This window comes from Schistocerca nitens, unplaced genomic scaffold (assembly GCF_023898315.1).
Source record: "Schistocerca nitens isolate TAMUIC-IGC-003100 unplaced genomic scaffold, iqSchNite1.1 HiC_scaffold_366, whole genome shotgun sequence".
Lineage (NCBI taxonomy): Eukaryota > Metazoa > Arthropoda > Insecta > Orthoptera > Acrididae > Schistocerca > Schistocerca nitens.
In genome coordinates, this window is record NW_026045900.1 from 191,138 (window position 1) to 209,838 (window position 18,701).

The 18,701-nt window shown below is 52.4% G+C and overlaps 53 non-coding genes across 53 annotated transcripts; 26 read left to right on the top strand and 27 right to left on the bottom strand.

Annotated features, from left to right (window-relative positions):
* Positions 1-178: 178 nt before the first annotated feature.
* Positions 179-250, bottom strand: Trnam-cau (transfer RNA methionine (anticodon CAU)). The gene has a single exon. It is a non-coding gene; the product is annotated as a tRNA-Met (tRNA).
* Positions 251-522: 272 nt separating this feature from the next.
* On the bottom strand, positions 523-595 carry Trnar-acg (transfer RNA arginine (anticodon ACG)). The gene has a single exon. It is a non-coding gene; the product is annotated as a tRNA-Arg (tRNA).
* A 378-nt stretch (positions 596-973) lies between these two features.
* On the top strand, positions 974-1,065 carry Trnai-uau (transfer RNA isoleucine (anticodon UAU)). The gene is given in 2 exon segments: positions 974-1,011; positions 1,030-1,065. It is a non-coding gene; the product is annotated as a tRNA-Ile (tRNA).
* A 107-nt stretch (positions 1,066-1,172) lies between these two features.
* On the top strand, positions 1,173-1,244 carry Trnad-guc (transfer RNA aspartic acid (anticodon GUC)). Its single transcript has one exon. It is a non-coding gene; the product is annotated as a tRNA-Asp (tRNA).
* A 222-nt stretch (positions 1,245-1,466) lies between these two features.
* Trnam-cau (transfer RNA methionine (anticodon CAU)) lies at positions 1,467-1,538 on the bottom strand. The gene has a single exon. It is a non-coding gene; the product is annotated as a tRNA-Met (tRNA).
* A 286-nt stretch (positions 1,539-1,824) lies between these two features.
* On the bottom strand, positions 1,825-1,897 carry Trnar-acg (transfer RNA arginine (anticodon ACG)). Its single transcript has one exon. It is a non-coding gene; the product is annotated as a tRNA-Arg (tRNA).
* A 377-nt stretch (positions 1,898-2,274) lies between these two features.
* Trnai-uau (transfer RNA isoleucine (anticodon UAU)) lies at positions 2,275-2,366 on the top strand. Its single transcript is given in 2 exon segments — positions 2,275-2,312; positions 2,331-2,366. It is a non-coding gene; the product is annotated as a tRNA-Ile (tRNA).
* Positions 2,367-2,473: 107 nt separating this feature from the next.
* On the top strand, positions 2,474-2,545 carry Trnad-guc (transfer RNA aspartic acid (anticodon GUC)). The gene has a single exon. It is a non-coding gene; the product is annotated as a tRNA-Asp (tRNA).
* A 222-nt stretch (positions 2,546-2,767) lies between these two features.
* Positions 2,768-2,839, bottom strand: Trnam-cau (transfer RNA methionine (anticodon CAU)). The gene has a single exon. It is a non-coding gene; the product is annotated as a tRNA-Met (tRNA).
* Positions 2,840-3,125: 286 nt separating this feature from the next.
* Trnar-acg (transfer RNA arginine (anticodon ACG)) lies at positions 3,126-3,198 on the bottom strand. Its single transcript has one exon. It is a non-coding gene; the product is annotated as a tRNA-Arg (tRNA).
* A 378-nt stretch (positions 3,199-3,576) lies between these two features.
* Trnai-uau (transfer RNA isoleucine (anticodon UAU)) lies at positions 3,577-3,668 on the top strand. The gene is given in 2 exon segments: positions 3,577-3,614; positions 3,633-3,668. It is a non-coding gene; the product is annotated as a tRNA-Ile (tRNA).
* Positions 3,669-3,775: 107 nt separating this feature from the next.
* Trnad-guc (transfer RNA aspartic acid (anticodon GUC)) lies at positions 3,776-3,847 on the top strand. Its single transcript has one exon. It is a non-coding gene; the product is annotated as a tRNA-Asp (tRNA).
* Positions 3,848-4,069: 222 nt separating this feature from the next.
* On the bottom strand, positions 4,070-4,141 carry Trnam-cau (transfer RNA methionine (anticodon CAU)). Its single transcript has one exon. It is a non-coding gene; the product is annotated as a tRNA-Met (tRNA).
* A 286-nt stretch (positions 4,142-4,427) lies between these two features.
* On the bottom strand, positions 4,428-4,500 carry Trnar-acg (transfer RNA arginine (anticodon ACG)). The gene has a single exon. It is a non-coding gene; the product is annotated as a tRNA-Arg (tRNA).
* A 378-nt stretch (positions 4,501-4,878) lies between these two features.
* Positions 4,879-4,970, top strand: Trnai-uau (transfer RNA isoleucine (anticodon UAU)). The gene is given in 2 exon segments: positions 4,879-4,916; positions 4,935-4,970. It is a non-coding gene; the product is annotated as a tRNA-Ile (tRNA).
* A 286-nt stretch (positions 4,971-5,256) lies between these two features.
* Trnad-guc (transfer RNA aspartic acid (anticodon GUC)) lies at positions 5,257-5,328 on the top strand. The gene has a single exon. It is a non-coding gene; the product is annotated as a tRNA-Asp (tRNA).
* Positions 5,329-5,550: 222 nt separating this feature from the next.
* Trnam-cau (transfer RNA methionine (anticodon CAU)) lies at positions 5,551-5,622 on the bottom strand. Its single transcript has one exon. It is a non-coding gene; the product is annotated as a tRNA-Met (tRNA).
* Positions 5,623-5,908: 286 nt separating this feature from the next.
* On the bottom strand, positions 5,909-5,981 carry Trnar-acg (transfer RNA arginine (anticodon ACG)). The gene has a single exon. It is a non-coding gene; the product is annotated as a tRNA-Arg (tRNA).
* A 378-nt stretch (positions 5,982-6,359) lies between these two features.
* On the top strand, positions 6,360-6,451 carry Trnai-uau (transfer RNA isoleucine (anticodon UAU)). Its single transcript is given in 2 exon segments — positions 6,360-6,397; positions 6,416-6,451. It is a non-coding gene; the product is annotated as a tRNA-Ile (tRNA).
* Positions 6,452-6,558: 107 nt separating this feature from the next.
* On the top strand, positions 6,559-6,630 carry Trnad-guc (transfer RNA aspartic acid (anticodon GUC)). Its single transcript has one exon. It is a non-coding gene; the product is annotated as a tRNA-Asp (tRNA).
* Positions 6,631-6,852: 222 nt separating this feature from the next.
* Trnam-cau (transfer RNA methionine (anticodon CAU)) lies at positions 6,853-6,924 on the bottom strand. The gene has a single exon. It is a non-coding gene; the product is annotated as a tRNA-Met (tRNA).
* A 286-nt stretch (positions 6,925-7,210) lies between these two features.
* Trnar-acg (transfer RNA arginine (anticodon ACG)) lies at positions 7,211-7,283 on the bottom strand. The gene has a single exon. It is a non-coding gene; the product is annotated as a tRNA-Arg (tRNA).
* Positions 7,284-7,661: 378 nt separating this feature from the next.
* Trnai-uau (transfer RNA isoleucine (anticodon UAU)) lies at positions 7,662-7,753 on the top strand. Its single transcript is given in 2 exon segments — positions 7,662-7,699; positions 7,718-7,753. It is a non-coding gene; the product is annotated as a tRNA-Ile (tRNA).
* Positions 7,754-8,039: 286 nt separating this feature from the next.
* On the top strand, positions 8,040-8,111 carry Trnad-guc (transfer RNA aspartic acid (anticodon GUC)). Its single transcript has one exon. It is a non-coding gene; the product is annotated as a tRNA-Asp (tRNA).
* A 222-nt stretch (positions 8,112-8,333) lies between these two features.
* On the bottom strand, positions 8,334-8,405 carry Trnam-cau (transfer RNA methionine (anticodon CAU)). Its single transcript has one exon. It is a non-coding gene; the product is annotated as a tRNA-Met (tRNA).
* Positions 8,406-8,691: 286 nt separating this feature from the next.
* Trnar-acg (transfer RNA arginine (anticodon ACG)) lies at positions 8,692-8,764 on the bottom strand. The gene has a single exon. It is a non-coding gene; the product is annotated as a tRNA-Arg (tRNA).
* A 378-nt stretch (positions 8,765-9,142) lies between these two features.
* Trnai-uau (transfer RNA isoleucine (anticodon UAU)) lies at positions 9,143-9,234 on the top strand. Its single transcript is given in 2 exon segments — positions 9,143-9,180; positions 9,199-9,234. It is a non-coding gene; the product is annotated as a tRNA-Ile (tRNA).
* Positions 9,235-9,520: 286 nt separating this feature from the next.
* Trnad-guc (transfer RNA aspartic acid (anticodon GUC)) lies at positions 9,521-9,592 on the top strand. Its single transcript has one exon. It is a non-coding gene; the product is annotated as a tRNA-Asp (tRNA).
* A 222-nt stretch (positions 9,593-9,814) lies between these two features.
* On the bottom strand, positions 9,815-9,886 carry Trnam-cau (transfer RNA methionine (anticodon CAU)). The gene has a single exon. It is a non-coding gene; the product is annotated as a tRNA-Met (tRNA).
* A 286-nt stretch (positions 9,887-10,172) lies between these two features.
* Trnar-acg (transfer RNA arginine (anticodon ACG)) lies at positions 10,173-10,245 on the bottom strand. Its single transcript has one exon. It is a non-coding gene; the product is annotated as a tRNA-Arg (tRNA).
* A 378-nt stretch (positions 10,246-10,623) lies between these two features.
* On the top strand, positions 10,624-10,715 carry Trnai-uau (transfer RNA isoleucine (anticodon UAU)). The gene is given in 2 exon segments: positions 10,624-10,661; positions 10,680-10,715. It is a non-coding gene; the product is annotated as a tRNA-Ile (tRNA).
* A 286-nt stretch (positions 10,716-11,001) lies between these two features.
* Positions 11,002-11,073, top strand: Trnad-guc (transfer RNA aspartic acid (anticodon GUC)). The gene has a single exon. It is a non-coding gene; the product is annotated as a tRNA-Asp (tRNA).
* A 222-nt stretch (positions 11,074-11,295) lies between these two features.
* On the bottom strand, positions 11,296-11,367 carry Trnam-cau (transfer RNA methionine (anticodon CAU)). Its single transcript has one exon. It is a non-coding gene; the product is annotated as a tRNA-Met (tRNA).
* Positions 11,368-11,653: 286 nt separating this feature from the next.
* Trnar-acg (transfer RNA arginine (anticodon ACG)) lies at positions 11,654-11,726 on the bottom strand. Its single transcript has one exon. It is a non-coding gene; the product is annotated as a tRNA-Arg (tRNA).
* A 378-nt stretch (positions 11,727-12,104) lies between these two features.
* Positions 12,105-12,196, top strand: Trnai-uau (transfer RNA isoleucine (anticodon UAU)). The gene is given in 2 exon segments: positions 12,105-12,142; positions 12,161-12,196. It is a non-coding gene; the product is annotated as a tRNA-Ile (tRNA).
* A 286-nt stretch (positions 12,197-12,482) lies between these two features.
* Positions 12,483-12,554, top strand: Trnad-guc (transfer RNA aspartic acid (anticodon GUC)). Its single transcript has one exon. It is a non-coding gene; the product is annotated as a tRNA-Asp (tRNA).
* A 222-nt stretch (positions 12,555-12,776) lies between these two features.
* Positions 12,777-12,848, bottom strand: Trnam-cau (transfer RNA methionine (anticodon CAU)). The gene has a single exon. It is a non-coding gene; the product is annotated as a tRNA-Met (tRNA).
* A 286-nt stretch (positions 12,849-13,134) lies between these two features.
* On the bottom strand, positions 13,135-13,207 carry Trnar-acg (transfer RNA arginine (anticodon ACG)). Its single transcript has one exon. It is a non-coding gene; the product is annotated as a tRNA-Arg (tRNA).
* A 378-nt stretch (positions 13,208-13,585) lies between these two features.
* Trnai-uau (transfer RNA isoleucine (anticodon UAU)) lies at positions 13,586-13,677 on the top strand. Its single transcript is given in 2 exon segments — positions 13,586-13,623; positions 13,642-13,677. It is a non-coding gene; the product is annotated as a tRNA-Ile (tRNA).
* A 107-nt stretch (positions 13,678-13,784) lies between these two features.
* On the top strand, positions 13,785-13,856 carry Trnad-guc (transfer RNA aspartic acid (anticodon GUC)). The gene has a single exon. It is a non-coding gene; the product is annotated as a tRNA-Asp (tRNA).
* A 222-nt stretch (positions 13,857-14,078) lies between these two features.
* Positions 14,079-14,150, bottom strand: Trnam-cau (transfer RNA methionine (anticodon CAU)). Its single transcript has one exon. It is a non-coding gene; the product is annotated as a tRNA-Met (tRNA).
* Positions 14,151-14,436: 286 nt separating this feature from the next.
* Trnar-acg (transfer RNA arginine (anticodon ACG)) lies at positions 14,437-14,509 on the bottom strand. The gene has a single exon. It is a non-coding gene; the product is annotated as a tRNA-Arg (tRNA).
* Positions 14,510-14,887: 378 nt separating this feature from the next.
* Trnai-uau (transfer RNA isoleucine (anticodon UAU)) lies at positions 14,888-14,979 on the top strand. Its single transcript is given in 2 exon segments — positions 14,888-14,925; positions 14,944-14,979. It is a non-coding gene; the product is annotated as a tRNA-Ile (tRNA).
* A 286-nt stretch (positions 14,980-15,265) lies between these two features.
* Trnad-guc (transfer RNA aspartic acid (anticodon GUC)) lies at positions 15,266-15,337 on the top strand. Its single transcript has one exon. It is a non-coding gene; the product is annotated as a tRNA-Asp (tRNA).
* Positions 15,338-15,559: 222 nt separating this feature from the next.
* Positions 15,560-15,631, bottom strand: Trnam-cau (transfer RNA methionine (anticodon CAU)). The gene has a single exon. It is a non-coding gene; the product is annotated as a tRNA-Met (tRNA).
* A 286-nt stretch (positions 15,632-15,917) lies between these two features.
* Positions 15,918-15,990, bottom strand: Trnar-acg (transfer RNA arginine (anticodon ACG)). The gene has a single exon. It is a non-coding gene; the product is annotated as a tRNA-Arg (tRNA).
* Positions 15,991-16,368: 378 nt separating this feature from the next.
* Positions 16,369-16,460, top strand: Trnai-uau (transfer RNA isoleucine (anticodon UAU)). The gene is given in 2 exon segments: positions 16,369-16,406; positions 16,425-16,460. It is a non-coding gene; the product is annotated as a tRNA-Ile (tRNA).
* Positions 16,461-16,746: 286 nt separating this feature from the next.
* Positions 16,747-16,818, top strand: Trnad-guc (transfer RNA aspartic acid (anticodon GUC)). The gene has a single exon. It is a non-coding gene; the product is annotated as a tRNA-Asp (tRNA).
* Positions 16,819-17,040: 222 nt separating this feature from the next.
* Trnam-cau (transfer RNA methionine (anticodon CAU)) lies at positions 17,041-17,112 on the bottom strand. The gene has a single exon. It is a non-coding gene; the product is annotated as a tRNA-Met (tRNA).
* Positions 17,113-17,398: 286 nt separating this feature from the next.
* On the bottom strand, positions 17,399-17,471 carry Trnar-acg (transfer RNA arginine (anticodon ACG)). The gene has a single exon. It is a non-coding gene; the product is annotated as a tRNA-Arg (tRNA).
* Positions 17,472-17,849: 378 nt separating this feature from the next.
* Positions 17,850-17,941, top strand: Trnai-uau (transfer RNA isoleucine (anticodon UAU)). Its single transcript is given in 2 exon segments — positions 17,850-17,887; positions 17,906-17,941. It is a non-coding gene; the product is annotated as a tRNA-Ile (tRNA).
* Positions 17,942-18,226: 285 nt separating this feature from the next.
* On the top strand, positions 18,227-18,298 carry Trnad-guc (transfer RNA aspartic acid (anticodon GUC)). Its single transcript has one exon. It is a non-coding gene; the product is annotated as a tRNA-Asp (tRNA).
* A 222-nt stretch (positions 18,299-18,520) lies between these two features.
* Positions 18,521-18,592, bottom strand: Trnam-cau (transfer RNA methionine (anticodon CAU)). The gene has a single exon. It is a non-coding gene; the product is annotated as a tRNA-Met (tRNA).
* Positions 18,593-18,701: the final 109 nt, after the last annotated feature.

Here is an 18,701-nt window from a genome sequence, read left to right on the forward strand (position 1 = left end):
GGACGGAAGAGCATTAACTTGCTGCAAAATCTTAAAAAATGATGCATCTTAGGAAGTAGTTCTCGCATTCTTCACACTTCAGAATTACTGGGTTTGCTTTTGAGGCTGAATCAATGCCCCCAGCCGACTCTCTAGGCGTAATAATCGAGCCCGACACAATCAGGAAAAGAAATAATTTTAGCAGAGCGTGGTTTCGATCCACGGACCTCTGGGTTATGGGCCCAGCACGCTTCCACTGCGCCACTCTGCTGTGTGGGGGTATACTGGCTCTTCGTCACATCACGTGGGACACTTGGGCAGTGTTGTCTGCGTCGCTTTCACACGCCTACATTTGATTGCGTACATCTCCTACAGCTCTCAGCTTGACTTGTCTCGACTTTACGCTGACGCTTGCACGCAGCGATATTTACCACGATCGCCTCGACATGCAGCTGCGAGATGCACAGGAGTAACAAAGCACTGCACGATGCGGCGACATACGAAATCCACTGCCCAGCTACGCGTTGGCAACTAACAAAATGCCGACCCTGCCAGGATTCGAACCTGGAATCTTCTGATCCGTAGTCAGACGCGTTATCCGTTGCGCCACAGGGCCAGTGGCAGCATTTCTCGCTACAAGGCAAGTGCAATTCGCTAAGAAACGTGTTCTCCAGGGCTCATCAAGCTCCCAAGGAAGGCACCACTCGTCCAGCTGCGTGGTCGCGGTGCGCCTGCAGAGCTTGGAGCTTGCCACACATCTGCGCTCGCTGTTCGACAGGTAGCACGAGGCAAGGCGCGCGTTTTTCTGCATTTTTTCGATGACGAGAGGCGGTTGATGTGCATGTAAGCGTAGCATATCAAACACGAATAGCACGAAGCGTTCGTACTTAGGTGCCAAAGTCGCAGTATGGCCGCAGGTGGCGATCATATGTTTTTGTAGCCACCACTGGTTTGCAGCAATGCGAATATGGCTAACTGAGAGCGTTTTGCTGTAGCCCCAGTGGCGCAATTGGTTAGCGCACGGTACTTATAAGGCAGTAGCCGTGAGCAATGCCGGGGTTGTGAGTTCGAGCCTCACCTGGGGCATACTTTTATTTCGTAGCAGCTGTCTCTGACAGCATCAGGAGGCTACATTTCAGATGTATCAGCTATGTCAGCAAGATTAATGTGTATTATGTGCGCTAGTTGCGTCTTCCTCGGTAGTATAGTGGTTAGTATCCCCGCCTGTCACGCGGGAGACCGGGGTTCGATTCCCCGCCGGGGAGACGCGATTTTTATCTCACAAACCTGCTCGAGTGGTGCGCGTGTGGGACGGAAGAGCATTAACTTGCTGCAAAATCTTAAAAAATGATGCATCTTAGGAAGTAGTTCTCGCATTCTTCACACTTCAGAATTACTGGGTTTGCTTTTGAGGCTGAATCAATGCCCCCAGCCGACTCTCTAGGCGTAATAATCGAGCCCGACACAATCAGGAAAAGAAATAATTTTAGCAGAGCGTGGTTTCGATCCACGGACCTCTGGGTTATGGGCCCAGCACGCTTCCACTGCGCCACTCTGCTGTGTGGGGGTATACTGGCTCTTCGTCACATCACGTGGGACACTTGGGCAGTGTTGTCTGCGTCGCTTTCACACGCCTACATTTGATTGCGTACATCTCCTACAGCTCTCAGCTTGACTTGTCTCGACTTTGCTCGACTGACGCTACGCTGACGCTTGCACGCAGCGATATTTACCACGATCGCCTCGACATGCAGCTGCGAGATGCACAGGAGTAACAAAGCACTGCACGATGCGGCGACATACGAAATCCACTGCCCAGCTACGCGTTGGCAACTAACAAAATGCCGACCCTGCCAGGATTCGAACCTGGAATCTTCTGATCCGTAGTCAGACGCGTTATCCGTTGCGCCACAGGGCCAGTGGCAGCATTTCTCGCTACAAGGCAAGTGCAATTCGCTAAGAAACGTGTTCTCCAGGGCTCATCAAGCTCCCAAGGAAGGCACCACTCGTCCAGCTGCGTGGTCGCGGTGCGCCTGCAGAGCTTGGAGCTTGCCACACATCTGCGCTCGCTGTTCGACAGGTAGCACGAGGCAAGGCGCGCGTTTTTCTGCATTTTTTCGATGACGAGAGGCGGTTGATGTGCATGTAAGCGTAGCATATCAAACACGAATAGCACGAAGCGTTCGTACTTAGGTGCCAAAGTCGCAGTATGGCCGCAGGTGGCGATCTATGTTTTTGTAGCCACCACTGGTTTGCAGCAATGCGAATATGGCTAACTGAGAGCGTTTTGCTGTAGCCCCAGTGGCGCAATTGGTTAGCGCACGGTACTTATAAGGCAGTAGCCGTGAGCAATGCCGGGGTTGTGAGTTCGAGCCTCACCTGGGGCATACTTTTATTTCGTAGCAGCTGTCTCTGACAGCATCAGGAGGCTACATTTCAGATGTATCAGCTATGTCAGCAAGATTAATGTGTATTATGTGCGCTAGTTGCGTCTTCCTCGGTAGTATAGTGGTTAGTATCCCCGCCTGTCACGCGGGAGACCGGGGTTCGATTCCCCGCCGGGGAGACGCGATTTTTATCTCACAAACCTGCTCGAGTGGTGCGCGTGTGGGACGGAAGAGCATTAACTTGCTGCAAAATCTTAAAAAATGATGCATCTTAGGAAGTAGTTCTCGCATTCTTCACACTTCAGAATTACTGGGTTTGCTTTTGAGGCTGAATCAATGCCCCCAGCCGACTCTCTAGGCGTAATAATCGAGCCCGACACAATCAGGAAAAGAAATAATTTTAGCAGAGCGTGGTTTCGATCCACGGACCTCTGGGTTATGGGCCCAGCACGCTTCCACTGCGCCACTCTGCTGTGTGGGGGTATACTGGCTCTTCGTCACATCACGTGGGACACTTGGGCAGTGTTGTCTGCGTCGCTTTCACACGCCTACATTTGATTGCGTACATCTCCTACAGCTCTCAGCTTGACTTGTCTCGACTTTGCTCGACTGACGCTACGCTGACGCTTGCACGCAGCGATATTTACCACGATCGCCTCGACATGCAGCTGCGAGATGCACAGGAGTAACAAAGCACTGCACGATGCGGCGACATACGAAATCCACTGCCCAGCTACGCGTTGGCAACTAACAAAATGCCGACCCTGCCAGGATTCGAACCTGGAATCTTCTGATCCGTAGTCAGACGCGTTATCCGTTGCGCCACAGGGCCAGTGGCAGCATTTCTCGCTACAAGGCAAGTGCAATTCGCTAAGAAACGTGTTCTCCAGGGCTCATCAAGCTCCCAAGGAAGGCACCACTCGTCCAGCTGCGTGGTCGCGGTGCGCCTGCAGAGCTTGGAGCTTGCCACACATCTGCGCTCGCTGTTCGACAGGTAGCACGAGGCAAGGCGCGCGTTTTTCTGCATTTTTTCGATGACGAGAGGCGGTTGATGTGCATGTAAGCGTAGCATATCAAACACGAATAGCACGAAGCGTTCGTACTTAGGTGCCAAAGTCGCAGTATGGCCGCAGGTGGCGATCATATGTTTTTGTAGCCACCACTGGTTTGCAGCAATGCGAATATGGCTAACTGAGAGCGTTTTGCTGTAGCCCCAGTGGCGCAATTGGTTAGCGCACGGTACTTATAAGGCAGTAGCCGTGAGCAATGCCGGGGTTGTGAGTTCGAGCCTCACCTGGGGCATACTTTTATTTCGTAGCAGCTGTCTCTGACAGCATCAGGAGGCTACATTTCAGATGTATCAGCTATGTCAGCAAGATTAATGTGTATTATGTGCGCTAGTTGCGTCTTCCTCGGTAGTATAGTGGTTAGTATCCCCGCCTGTCACGCGGGAGACCGGGGTTCGATTCCCCGCCGGGGAGACGCGATTTTTATCTCACAAACCTGCTCGAGTGGTGCGCGTGTGGGACGGAAGAGCATTAACTTGCTGCAAAATCTTAAAAAATGATGCATCTTAGGAAGTAGTTCTCGCATTCTTCACACTTCAGAATTACTGGGTTTGCTTTTGAGGCTGAATCAATGCCCCCAGCCGACTCTCTAGGCGTAATAATCGAGCCCGACACAATCAGGAAAAGAAATAATTTTAGCAGAGCGTGGTTTCGATCCACGGACCTCTGGGTTATGGGCCCAGCACGCTTCCACTGCGCCACTCTGCTGTGTGGGGGTATACTGGCTCTTCGTCACATCACGTGGGACACTTGGGCAGTGTTGTCTGCGTCGCTTTCACACGCCTACATTTGATTGCGTACATCTCCTACAGCTCTCAGCTTGACTTGTCTCGACTCTGCTCGACTGACGCTACGCTGACGCTTGCACGCAGCGATATTTACCACGATCGCCTCGACATGCAGCTGCGAGATGCACAGGAGTAACAAAGCACTGCACGATGCGGCGACATACGAAATCCACTGCCCAGCTACGCGTTGGCAACTAACAAAATGCCGACCCTGCCAGGATTCGAACCTGGAATCTTCTGATCCGTAGTCAGACGCGTTATCCGTTGCGCCACAGGGCCAGTGGCAGCATTCCTCGCTACAAGGCAAGTGCAATTCGCTAAGAAACGTGTTCTCCAGGGCTCATCAAGCTCCCAAGGAAGGCACCACTCGTCCAGCTGCGTGGTCGCGGTGCGCCTGCAGAGCTTGGAGCTTGCCACACATCTGCGCTCGCTGTTCGACAGGTAGCACGAGGCAAGGCGCGCGTTTTTCTGCATTTTTTCGATGACGAGAGGCGGTTGATGTGCATGTAAGCGTAGCATATCAAACACGAATAGCACGAAGCGTTCGTACTTAGGTGCCAAAGTCGCAGTATGGCCGCAGGTGGCGATCATATGTTTTTGTAGCCACCACTGGTTTGCAGCAATGCGAATATGGCTAACTGAGAGCGTTTTGCTGTAGCCCCAGTGGCGCAATTGGTTAGCGCACGGTACTTATAAGGCAGTAGCCGTGAGCAATGCCGGGGTTGTGAGTTCGAGCCTCACCTGGGGCATACTTTTATTTCGTAGCAGCTGTCTCTGACAGCATCAGGAGGCTACATTTCAGATGTATCAGCTATGTCAGCAAGATTAATGTGTATTATGTGCGCTAGTTGCGTCTTCCTCGGTAGTATAGTGGTTTGTATCCCCGCCTGTCACGCGGGAGACCGGGGTGCGATTCCCCGCCGGGGAGGCACACTACATTTTTAATTATTGCACTATCAGTCGCCGAACTTAGTGCAGACCTTTTACAGCTACTTGCAACAAGTGTCTCCCACACAGACAGCTGCCTCCATCGCATCCTCGGTAGTATAGTGGTTAGTATCCCCGCCTGTCACGCGGGAGACCGGGGTTCGATTCCCCGCCGGGGAGACGCGATTTTTATCTCACAAACCTGCTCGAGTGGTGCGCGTGTGGGACGGAAGAGCATTAACTTGCTGCAAAATCTTAAAAAATGATGCATCTTAGGAAGTAGTTCTCGCATTCTTCACACTTCAGAATTACTGGGTTTGCTTTTGAGGCTGAATCAATGCCCCCAGCCGACTCTCTAGGCGTAATAATCGAGCCCGACACAATCAGGAAAAGAAATAATTTTAGCAGAGCGTGGTTTCGATCCACGGACCTCTGGGTTATGGGCCCAGCACGCTTCCACTGCGCCACTCTGCTGTGTGGGGGTATACTGGCTCTTCGTCACATCACGTGGGACACTTGGGCAGTGTTGTCTGCGTCGCTTTCACACGCCTACATTTGATTGCGTACATCTCCTACAGCTCTCAGCTTGACTTGTCTCGACTCTGCTCGACTGACGCTACGCTGACGCTTGCACGCAGCGATATTTACCACGATCGCCTCGACATGCAGCTGCGAGATGCACAGGAGTAACAAAGCACTGCACGATGCGGCGACATACGAAATCCACTGCCCAGCTACGCGTTGGCAACTAACAAAATGCCGACCCTGCCAGGATTCGAACCTGGAATCTTCTGATCCGTAGTCAGACGCGTTATCCGTTGCGCCACAGGGCCAGTGGCAGCATTTCTCGCTACAAGGCAAGTGCAATTCGCTAAGAAACGTGTTCTCCAGGGCTCATCAAGCTCCCAAGGAAGGCACCACTCGTCCAGCTGCGTGGTCGCGGTGCGCCTGCAGAGCTTGGAGCTTGCCACACATCTGCGCTCGCTGTTCGACAGGTAGCACGAGGCAAGGCGCGCGTTTTTCTGCATTTTTTCGATGACGAGAGGCGGTTGATGTGCATGTAAGCGTAGCATATCAAACACGAATAGCACGAAGCGTTCGTACTTAGGTGCCAAAGTCGCAGTATGGCCGCAGGTGGCGATCATATGTTTTTGTAGCCACCACTGGTTTGCAGCAATGCGAATATGGCTAACTGAGAGCGTTTTGCTGTAGCCCCAGTGGCGCAATTGGTTAGCGCACGGTACTTATAAGGCAGTAGCCGTGAGCAATGCCGGGGTTGTGAGTTCGAGCCTCACCTGGGGCATACTTTTATTTCGTAGCAGCTGTCTCTGACAGCATCAGGAGGCTACATTTCAGATGTATCAGCTATGTCAGCAAGATTAATGTGTATTATGTGCGCTAGTTGCGTCTTCCTCGGTAGTATAGTGGTTAGTATCCCCGCCTGTCACGCGGGAGACCGGGGTTCGATTCCCCGCCGGGGAGACGCGATTTTTATCTCACAAACCTGCTCGAGTGGTGCGCGTGTGGGACGGAAGAGCATTAACTTGCTGCAAAATCTTAAAAAATGATGCATCTTAGGAAGTAGTTCTCGCATTCTTCACACTTCAGAATTACTGGGTTTGCTTTTGAGGCTGAATCAATGCCCCCAGCCGACTCTCTAGGCGTAATAATCGAGCCCGACACAATCAGGAAAAGAAATAATTTTAGCAGAGCGTGGTTTCGATCCACGGACCTCTGGGTTATGGGCCCAGCACGCTTCCACTGCGCCACTCTGCTGTGTGGGGGTATACTGGCTCTTCGTCACATCACGTGGGACACTTGGGCAGTGTTGTCTGCGTCGCTTTCACACGCCTACATTTGATTGCGTACATCTCCTACAGCTCTCAGCTTGACTTGTCTCGACTTTGCTCGACTGACGCTACGCTGACGCTTGCACGCAGCGATATTTACCACGATCGCCTCGACATGCAGCTGCGAGATGCACAGGAGTAACAAAGCACTGCACGATGCGGCGACATACGAAATCCACTGCCCAGCTACGCGTTGGCAACTAACAAAATGCCGACCCTGCCAGGATTCGAACCTGGAATCTTCTAATCCGTAGTCAGACGCGTTATCCGTTGCGCCACAGGGCCAGTGGCAGCATTTCTCGCTACAAGGCAAGTGCAATTCGCTAAGAAACGTGTTCTCCAGGGCTCATCAAGCTCCCAAGGAAGGCACCACTCGTCCAGCTGCGTGGTCGCGGTGCGCCTGCAGAGCTTGGAGCTTGCCACACATCTGCGCTCGCTGTTCGACAGGTAGCACGAGGCAAGGCGCGCGTTTTTCTGCATTTTTTCGATGACGAGAGGCGGTTGATGTGCATGTAAGCGTAGCATATCAAACACGAATAGCACGAAGCGTTCGTACTTAGGTGCCAAAGTCGCAGTATGGCCGCAGGTGGCGATCATATGTTTTTGTAGCCACCACTGGTTTGCAGCAATGCGAATATGGCTAACTGAGAGCGTTTTGCTGTAGCCCCAGTGGCGCAATTGGTTAGCGCACGGTACTTATAAGGCAGTAGCCGTGAGCAATGCCGGGGTTGTGAGTTCGAGCCTCACCTGGGGCATACTTTTATTTCGTAGCAGCTGTCTCTGACAGCATCAGGAGGCTACATTTCAGATGTATCAGCTATGTCAGCAAGATTAATGTGTATTATGTGCGCTAGTTGCGTCTTCCTCGGTAGTATAGTGGTTTGTATCCCCGCCTGTCACGCGGGAGACCGGGGTGCGATTCCCCGCCGGGGAGGCACACTACATTTTTAATTATTGCACTATCAGTCGCCGAACTTAGTGCAGACCTTTTACAGCTACTTGCAACAAGTGTCTCCCACACAGACAGCTGCCTCCATCGCATCCTCGGTAGTATAGTGGTTAGTATCCCCGCCTGTCACGCGGGAGACCGGGGTTCGATTCCCCGCCGGGGAGACGCGATTTTTATCTCACAAACCTGCTCGAGTGGTGCGCGTGTGGGACGGAAGAGCATTAACTTGCTGCAAAATCTTAAAAAATGATGCATCTTAGGAAGTAGTTCTCGCATTCTTCACACTTCAGAATTACTGGGTTTGCTTTTGAGGCTGAATCAATGCCCCCAGCCGACTCTCTAGGCGTAATAATCGAGCCCGACACAATCAGGAAAAGAAATAATTTTAGCAGAGCGTGGTTTCGATCCACGGACCTCTGGGTTATGGGCCCAGCACGCTTCCACTGCGCCACTCTGCTGTGTGGGGGTATACTGGCTCTTCGTCACATCACGTGGGACACTTGGGCAGTGTTGTCTGCGTCGCTTTCACACGCCTACATTTGATTGCGTACATCTCCTACAGCTCTCAGCTTGACTTGTCTCGACTCTGCTCGACTGACGCTACGCTGACGCTTGCACGCAGCGATATTTACCACGATCGCCTCGACATGCAGCTGCGAGATGCACAGGAGTAACAAAGCACTGCACGATGCGGCGACATACGAAATCCACTGCCCAGCTACGCGTTGGCAACTAACAAAATGCCGACCCTGCCAGGATTCGAACCTGGAATCTTCTGATCCGTAGTCAGACGCGTTATCCGTTGCGCCACAGGGCCAGTGGCAGCATTTCTCGCTACAAGGCAAGTGCAATTCGCTAAGAAACGTGTTCTCCAGGGCTCATCAAGCTCCCAAGGAAGGCACCACTCGTCCAGCTGCGTGGTCGCGGTGCGCCTGCAGAGCTTGGAGCTTGCCACACATCTGCGCTCGCTGTTCGACAGGTAGCACGAGGCAAGGCGCGCGTTTTTCTGCATTTTTTCGATGACGAGAGGCGGTTGATGTGCATGTAAGCGTAGCATATCAAACACGAATAGCACGAAGCGTTCGTACTTAGGTGCCAAAGTCGCAGTATGGCCGCAGGTGGCGATCATATGTTTTTGTAGCCACCACTGGTTTGCAGCAATGCGAATATGGCTAACTGAGAGCGTTTTGCTGTAGCCCCAGTGGCGCAATTGGTTAGCGCACGGTACTTATAAGGCAGTAGCCGTGAGCAATGCCGGGGTTGTGAGTTCGAGCCTCACCTGGGGCATACTTTTATTTCGTAGCAGCTGTCTCTGACAGCATCAGGAGGCTACATTTCAGATGTATCAGCTATGTCAGCAAGATTAATGTGTATTATGTGCGCTAGTTGCGTCTTCCTCGGTAGTATAGTGGTTTGTATCCCCGCCTGTCACGCGGGAGACCGGGGTGCGATTCCCCGCCGGGGAGGCACACTACATTTTTAATTATTGCACTATCAGTCGCCGAACTTAGTGCAGACCTTTTACAGCTACTTGCAACAAGTGTCTCCCACACAGACAGCTGCCTCCATCGCATCCTCGGTAGTATAGTGGTTAGTATCCCCGCCTGTCACGCGGGAGACCGGGGTTCGATTCCCCGCCGGGGAGACGCGATTTTTATCTCACAAACCTGCTCGAGTGGTGCGCGTGTGGGACGGAAGAGCATTAACTTGCTGCAAAATCTTAAAAAATGATGCATCTTAGGAAGTAGTTCTCGCATTCTTCACACTTCAGAATTACTGGGTTTGCTTTTGAGGCTGAATCAATGCCCCCAGCCGACTCTCTAGGCGTAATAATCGAGCCCGACACAATCAGGAAAAGAAATAATTTTAGCAGAGCGTGGTTTCGATCCACGGACCTCTGGGTTATGGGCCCAGCACGCTTCCACTGCGCCACTCTGCTGTGTGGGGGTATACTGGCTCTTCGTCACATCACGTGGGACACTTGGGCAGTGTTGTCTGCGTCGCTTTCACACGCCTACATTTGATTGCGTACATCTCCTACAGCTCTCAGCTTGACTTGTCTCGACTTTGCTCGACTGACGCTACGCTGACGCTTGCACGCAGCGATATTTACCACGATCGCCTCGACATGCAGCTGCGAGATGCACAGGAGTAACAAAGCACTGCACGATGCGGCGACATACGAAATCCACTGCCCAGCTACGCGTTGGCAACTAACAAAATGCCGACCCTGCCAGGATTCGAACCTGGAATCTTCTGATCCGTAGTCAGACGCGTTATCCGTTGCGCCACAGGGCCAGTGGCAGCATTTCTCGCTACAAGGCAAGTGCAATTCGCTAAGAAACGTGTTCTCCAGGGCTCATCAAGCTCCCAAGGAAGGCACCACTCGTCCAGCTGCGTGGTCGCGGTGCGCCTGCAGAGCTTGGAGCTTGCCACACATCTGCGCTCGCTGTTCGACAGGTAGCACGAGGCAAGGCGCGCGTTTTTCTGCATTTTTTCGATGACGAGAGGCGGTTGATGTGCATGTAAGCGTAGCATATCAAACACGAATAGCACGAAGCGTTCGTACTTAGGTGCCAAAGTCGCAGTATGGCCGCAGGTGGCGATCATATGTTTTTGTAGCCACCACTGGTTTGCAGCAATGCGAATATGGCTAACTGAGAGCGTTTTGCTGTAGCCCCAGTGGCGCAATTGGTTAGCGCACGGTACTTATAAGGCAGTAGCCGTGAGCAATGCCGGGGTTGTGAGTTCGAGCCTCACCTGGGGCATACTTTTATTTCGTAGCAGCTGTCTCTGACAGCATCAGGAGGCTACATTTCAGATGTATCAGCTATGTCAGCAAGATTAATGTGTATTATGTGCGCTAGTTGCGTCTTCCTCGGTAGTATAGTGGTTTGTATCCCCGCCTGTCACGCGGGAGACCGGGGTGCGATTCCCCGCCGGGGAGGCACACTACATTTTTAATTATTGCACTATCAGTCGCCGAACTTAGTGCAGACCTTTTACAGCTACTTGCAACAAGTGTCTCCCACACAGACAGCTGCCTCCATCGCATCCTCGGTAGTATAGTGGTTAGTATCCCCGCCTGTCACGCGGGAGACCGGGGTTCGATTCCCCGCCGGGGAGACGCGATTTTTATCTCACAAACCTGCTCGAGTGGTGCGCGTGTGGGACGGAAGAGCATTAACTTGCTGCAAAATCTTAAAAAATGATGCATCTTAGGAAGTAGTTCTCGCATTCTTCACACTTCAGAATTACTGGGTTTGCTTTTGAGGCTGAATCAATGCCCCCAGCCGACTCTCTAGGCGTAATAATCGAGCCCGACACAATCAGGAAAAGAAATAATTTTAGCAGAGCGTGGTTTCGATCCACGGACCTCTGGGTTATGGGCCCAGCACGCTTCCACTGCGCCACTCTGCTGTGTGGGGGTATACTGGCTCTTCGTCACATCACGTGGGACACTTGGGCAGTGTTGTCTGCGTCGCTTTCACACGCCTACATTTGATTGCGTACATCTCCTACAGCTCTCAGCTTGACTTGTCTCGACTTTGCTCGACTGACGCTACGCTGACGCTTGCACGCAGCGATATTTACCACGATCGCCTCGACATGCAGCTGCGAGATGCACAGGAGTAACAAAGCACTGCACGATGCGGCGACATACGAAATCCACTGCCCAGCTACGCGTTGGCAACTAACAAAATGCCGACCCTGCCAGGATTCGAACCTGGAATCTTCTGATCCGTAGTCAGACGCGTTATCCGTTGCGCCACAGGGCCAGTGGCAGCATTTCTCGCTACAAGGCAAGTGCAATTCGCTAAGAAACGTGTTCTCCAGGGCTCATCAAGCTCCCAAGGAAGGCACCACTCGTCCAGCTGCGTGGTCGCGGTGCGCCTGCAGAGCTTGGAGCTTGCCACACATCTGCGCTCGCTGTTCGACAGGTAGCACGAGGCAAGGCGCGCGTTTTTCTGCATTTTTTCGATGACGAGAGGCGGTTGATGTGCATGTAAGCGTAGCATATCAAACACGAATAGCACGAAGCGTTCGTACTTAGGTGCCAAAGTCGCAGTATGGCCGCAGGTGGCGATCATATGTTTTTGTAGCCACCACTGGTTTGCAGCAATGCGAATATGGCTAACTGAGAGCGTTTTGCTGTAGCCCCAGTGGCGCAATTGGTTAGCGCACGGTACTTATAAGGCAGTAGCCGTGAGCAATGCCGGGGTTGTGAGTTCGAGCCTCACCTGGGGCATACTTTTATTTCGTAGCAGCTGTCTCTGACAGCATCAGGAGGCTACATTTCAGATGTATCAGCTATGTCAGCAAGATTAATGTGTATTATGTGCGCTAGTTGCGTCTTCCTCGGTAGTATAGTGGTTTGTATCCCCGCCTGTCACGCGGGAGACCGGGGTGCGATTCCCCGCCGGGGAGGCACACTACATTTTTAATTATTGCACTATCAGTCGCCGAACTTAGTGCAGACCTTTTACAGCTACTTGCAACAAGTGTCTCCCACACAGACAGCTGCCTCCATCGCATCCTCGGTAGTATAGTGGTTAGTATCCCCGCCTGTCACGCGGGAGACCGGGGTTCGATTCCCCGCCGGGGAGACGCGATTTTTATCTCACAAACCTGCTCGAGTGGTGCGCGTGTGGGACGGAAGAGCATTAACTTGCTGCAAAATCTTAAAAAATGATGCATCTTAGGAAGTAGTTCTCGCATTCTTCACACTTCAGAATTACTGGGTTTGCTTTTGAGGCTGAATCAATGCCCCCAGCCGACTCTCTAGGCGTAATAATCGAGCCCGACACAATCAGGAAAAGAAATAATTTTAGCAGAGCGTGGTTTCGATCCACGGACCTCTGGGTTATGGGCCCAGCACGCTTCCACTGCGCCACTCTGCTGTGTGGGGGTATACTGGCTCTTCGTCACATCACGTGGGACACTTGGGCAGTGTTGTCTGCGTCGCTTTCACACGCCTACATTTGATTGCGTACATCTCCTACAGCTCTCAGCTTGACTTGTCTCGACTCTGCTCGACTGACGCTACGCTGACGCTTGCACGCAGCGATATTTACCACGATCGCCTCGACATGCAGCTGCGAGATGCACAGGAGTAACAAAGCACTGCACGATGCGGCGACATACGAAATCCACTGCCCAGCTACGCGTTGGCAACTAACAAAATGCCGACCCTGCCAGGATTCGAACCTGGAATCTTCTGATCCGTAGTCAGACGCGTTATCCGTTGCGCCACAGGGCCAGTGGCAGCATTTCTCGCTACAAGGCAAGTGCAATTCGCTAAGAAACGTGTTCTCCAGGGCTCATCAAGCTCCCAAGGAAGGCACCACTCGTCCAGCTGCGTGGTCGCGGTGCGCCTGCAGAGCTTGGAGCTTGCCACACATCTGCGCTCGCTGTTCGACAGGTAGCACGAGGCAAGGCGCGCGTTTTTCTGCATTTTTTCGATGACGAGAGGCGGTTGATGTGCATGTAAGCGTAGCATATCAAACACGAATAGCACGAAGCGTTCGTACTTAGGTGCCAAAGTCGCAGTATGGCCGCAGGTGGCGATCATATGTTTTTGTAGCCACCACTGGTTTGCAGCAATGCGAATATGGCTAACTGAGAGCGTTTTGCTGTAGCCCCAGTGGCGCAATTGGTTAGCGCACGGTACTTATAAGGCAGTAGCCGTGAGCAATGCCGGGGTTGTGAGTTCGAGCCTCACCTGGGGCATACTTTTATTTCGTAGCAGCTGTCTCTGACAGCATCAGGAGGCTACATTTCAGATGTATCAGCTATGTCAGCAAGATTAATGTGTATTATGTGCGCTAGTTGCGTCTTCCTCGGTAGTATAGTGGTTAGTATCCCCGCCTGTCACGCGGGAGACCGGGGTTCGATTCCCCGCCGGGGAGACGCGATTTTTATCTCACAAACCTGCTCGAGTGGTGCGCGTGTGGGACGGAAGAGCATTAACTTGCTGCAAAATCTTAAAAAATGATGCATCTTAGGAAGTAGTTCTCGCATTCTTCACACTTCAGAATTACTGGGTTTGCTTTTGAGGCTGAATCAATGCCCCCAGCCGACTCTCTAGGCGTAATAATCGAGCCCGACACAATCAGGAAAAGAAATAATTTTAGCAGAGCGTGGTTTCGATCCACGGACCTCTGGGTTATGGGCCCAGCACGCTTCCACTGCGCCACTCTGCTGTGTGGGGGTATACTGGCTCTTCGTCACATCACGTGGGACACTTGGGCAGTGTTGTCTGCGTCGCTTTCACACGCCTACATTTGATTGCGTACATCTCCTACAGCTCTCAGCTTGACTTGTCTCGACTTTGCTCGACTGACGCTACGCTGACGCTTGCACGCAGCGATATTTACCACGATCGCCTCGACATGCAGCTGCGAGATGCACAGGAGTAACAAAGCACTGCACGATGCGGCGACATACGAAATCCACTGCCCAGCTACGCGTTGGCAACTAACAAAATGCCGACCCTGCCAGGATTCGAACCTGGAATCTTCTGATCCGTAGTCAGACGCGTTATCCGTTGCGCCACAGGGCCAGTGGCAGCATTTCTCGCTACAAGGCAAGTGCAATTCGCTAAGAAACGTGTTCTCCAGGGCTCATCAAGCTCCCAAGGAAGGCACCACTCGTCCAGCTGCGTGGTCGCGGTGCGCCTGCAGAGCTTGGAGCTTGCCACACATCTGCGCTCGCTGTTCGACAGGTAGCACGAGGCAAGGCGCGCGTTTTTCTGCATTTTTTCGATGACGAGAGGCGGTTGATGTGCATGTAAGCGTAGCATATCAAACACGAATAGCACGAAGCGTTCGTACTTAGGTGCCAAAGTCGCAGTATGGCCGCAGGTGGCGATCATATGTTTTTGTAGCCACCACTGGTTTGCAGCAATGCGAATATGGCTAACTGAGAGCGTTTTGCTGTAGCCCCAGTGGCGCAATTGGTTAGCGCACGGTACTTATAAGGCAGTAGCCGTGAGCAATGCCGGGGTTGTGAGTTCGAGCCTCACCTGGGGCATACTTTTATTTCGTAGCAGCTGTCTCTGACAGCATCAGGAGGCTACATTTCAGATGTATCAGCTATGTCAGCAAGATTAATGTGTATTATGTGCGCTAGTTGCGTCTTCCTCGGTAGTATAGTGGTTTGTATCCCCGCCTGTCACGCGGGAGACCGGGGTGCGATTCCCCGCCGGGGAGGCACACTACATTTTTAATTATTGCACTATCAGTCGCCGAACTTAGTGCAGACCTTTTACAGCTACTTGCAACAAGTGTCTCCCACACAGACAGCTGCCTCCATCGCATCCTCGGTAGTATAGTGGTTAGTATCCCCGCCTGTCACGCGGGAGACCGGGGTTCGATTCCCCGCCGGGGAGACGCGATTTTTATCTCACAAACCTGCTCGAGTGGTGCGCGTGTGGGACGGAAGAGCATTAACTTGCTGCAAAATCTTAAAAAATGATGCATCTTAGGAAGTAGTTCTCGCATTCTTCACACTTCAGAATTACTGGGTTTGCTTTTGAGGCTGAATCAATGCCCCCAGCCGACTCTCTAGGCGTAATAATCGAGCCCGACACAATCAGGAAAAGAAATAATTTTAGCAGAGCGTGGTTTCGATCCACGGACCTCTGGGTTATGGGCCCAGCACGCTTCCACTGCGCCACTCTGCTGTGTGGGGGTATACTGGCTCTTCGTCACATCACGTGGGACACTTGGGCAGTGTTGTCTGCGTCGCTTTCACACGCCTACATTTGATTGCGTACATCTCCTACAGCTCTCAGCTTGACTTGTCTCGACTCTGCTCGACTGACGCTACGCTGACGCTTGCACGCAGCGATATTTACCACGATCGCCTCGACATGCAGCTGCGAGATGCACAGGAGTAACAAAGCACTGCACGATGCGGCGACATACGAAATCCACTGCCCAGCTACGCGTTGGCAACTAACAAAATGCCGACCCTGCCAGGATTCGAACCTGGAATCTTCTGATCCGTAGTCAGACGCGTTATCCGTTGCGCCACAGGGCCAGTGGCAGCATTTCTCGCTACAAGGCAAGTGCAATTCGCTAAGAAACGTGTTCTCCAGGGCTCATCAAGCTCCCAAGGAAGGCACCACTCGTCCAGCTGCGTGGTCGCGGTGCGCCTGCAGAGCTTGGAGCTTGCCACACATCTGCGCTCGCTGTTCGACAGGTAGCACGAGGCAAGGCGCGCGTTTTTCTGCATTTTTTCGATGACGAGAGGCGGTTGATGTGCATGTAAGCGTAGCATATCAAACACGAATAGCACGAAGCGTTCGTACTTAGGTGCCAAAGTCGCAGTATGGCCGCAGGTGGCGATCATATGTTTTTGTAGCCACCACTGGTTTGCAGCAATGCGAATATGGCTAACTGAGAGCGTTTTGCTGTAGCCCCAGTGGCGCAATTGGTTAGCGCACGGTACTTATAAGGCAGTAGCCGTGAGCAATGCCGGGGTTGTGAGTTCGAGCCTCACCTGGGGCATACTTTTATTTCGTAGCAGCTGTCTCTGACAGCATCAGGAGGCTACATTTCAGATGTATCAGCTATGTCAGCAAGATTAATGTGTATTATGTGCGCTAGTTGCGTCTTCCTCGGTAGTATAGTGGTTTGTATCCCCGCCTGTCACGCGGGAGACCGGGGTGCGATTCCCCGCCGGGGAGGCACACTACATTTTTAATTATTGCACTATCAGTCGCCGAACTTAGTGCAGACCTTTTACAGCTACTTGCAACAAGTGTCTCCCACACAGACAGCTGCCTCCATCGCATCCTCGGTAGTATAGTGGTTAGTATCCCCGCCTGTCACGCGGGAGACCGGGGTTCGATTCCCCGCCGGGGAGACGCGATTTTTATCTCACAAACCTGCTCGAGTGGTGCGCGTGTGGGACGGAAGAGCATTAACTTGCTGCAAAATCTTAAAAAATGATGCATCTTAGGAAGTAGTTCTCGCATTCTTCACACTTCAGAATTACTGGGTTTGCTTTTGAGGCTGAATCAATGACCCCAGCCGACTCTCTAGGCGTAATAATCGAGCCCGACACAATCAGGAAAAGAAATAATTTTAGCAGAGCGTGGTTTCGATCCACGGACCTCTGGGTTATGGGCCCAGCACGCTTCCACTGCGCCACTCTGCTGTGTGGGGGTATACTGGCTCTTCGTCACATCACGTGGGACACTTGGGCAGTGTTGTCTGCGTCGCTTTCACACGCCTACATTTGATTGCGTACATCTCCTACAGCTCTCAGCTTGACTTGTCTCGACTTTGCTCGACTGACGCTACGCTGACGCTTGCACGCAGCGATATTTACCACGATCGCCTCGACATGCAGCTGCGAGATGCACAGGAGTAACAAAGCACTGCACGATGCGGCGACATACGAAATCCACTGCCCAGCTACGCGTTGGCAACTAACAAAATGCCGACCCTGCCAGGATTCGAACCTGGAATCTTCTGATCCGTAGTCAGACGCGTTATCCGTTGCGCCACAGGGCCAGTGGCAGCATTTCTCGCTACAAGGCAAGTGCAATTCGCTAAGAAACGTGTTCTCCAGGGCTCATCAAGCTCCCAAGGAAGGCACCACTCGTCCAGCTGCGTGGTCGCGGTGCGCCTGCAGAGCTTGGAGCTTGCCACACATCTGCGCTCGCTGTTCGACAGGTAGCACGAGGCAAGGCGCGCGTTTTTCTGCATTTTTTCGATGACGAGAGGCGGTTGATGTGCATGTAAGCGTAGCATATCAAACACGAATAGCACGAAGCGTTCGTACTTAGGTGCCAAAGTCGCAGTATGGCCGCAGGTGGCGATCATATGTTTTTGTAGCCACCACTGGTTTGCAGCAATGCGAATATGGCTAACTGAGAGCGTTTTGCTGTAGCCCCAGTGGCGCAATTGGTTAGCGCACGGTACTTATAAGGCAGTAGCCGTGAGCAATGCCGGGGTTGTGAGTTCGAGCCTCACCTCGGGCATACTTTTATTTCGTAGCAGCTGTCTCTGACAGCATCAGGAGGCTACATTTCAGATGTATCAGCTATGTCAGCAAGATTAATGTGTATTATGTGCGCTAGTTGCGTCTTCCTCGGTAGTATAGTGGTTTGTATCCCCGCCTGTCACGCGGAGACCGGGGTGCGATTCCCCGCCGGGGAGGCACACTACATTTTTAATTATTGCACTATCAGTCGCCGAACTTAGTGCAGACCTTTTACAGCTACTTGCAACAAGTGTCTCCCACACAGACAGCTGCCTCCATCGCATCCTCGGTAGTATAGTGGTTAGTATCCCCGCCTGTCACGCGGGAGACCGGGGTTCGATTCCCCGCCGGGGAGACGCGATTTTTATCTCACAAACCTGCTCGAGTGGTGCGCGTGTGGGACGGAAGAGCATTAACTTGCTGCAAAATCTTAAAAAATGATGCATCTTAGGAAGTAGTTCTCGCATTCTTCACACTTCAGAATTACTGGGTTTGCTTTTGAGGCTGAATCAATGCCCCCAGCCGACTCTCTAGGCGTAATAATCGAGCCCGACACAATCAGGAAAAGAAATAATTTTAGCAGAGCGTGGTTTCGATCCACGGACCTCTGGGTTATGGGCCCAGCACGCTTCCACTGCGCCACTCTGCTGTGTGGGGGTATACTGGCTCTTCGTCACATCACGTGGGACACTTGGGCAGTGTTGTCTGCGTCGCTTTCACACGCCTACATTTGATTGCGTACATCTCCTACAGCTCTC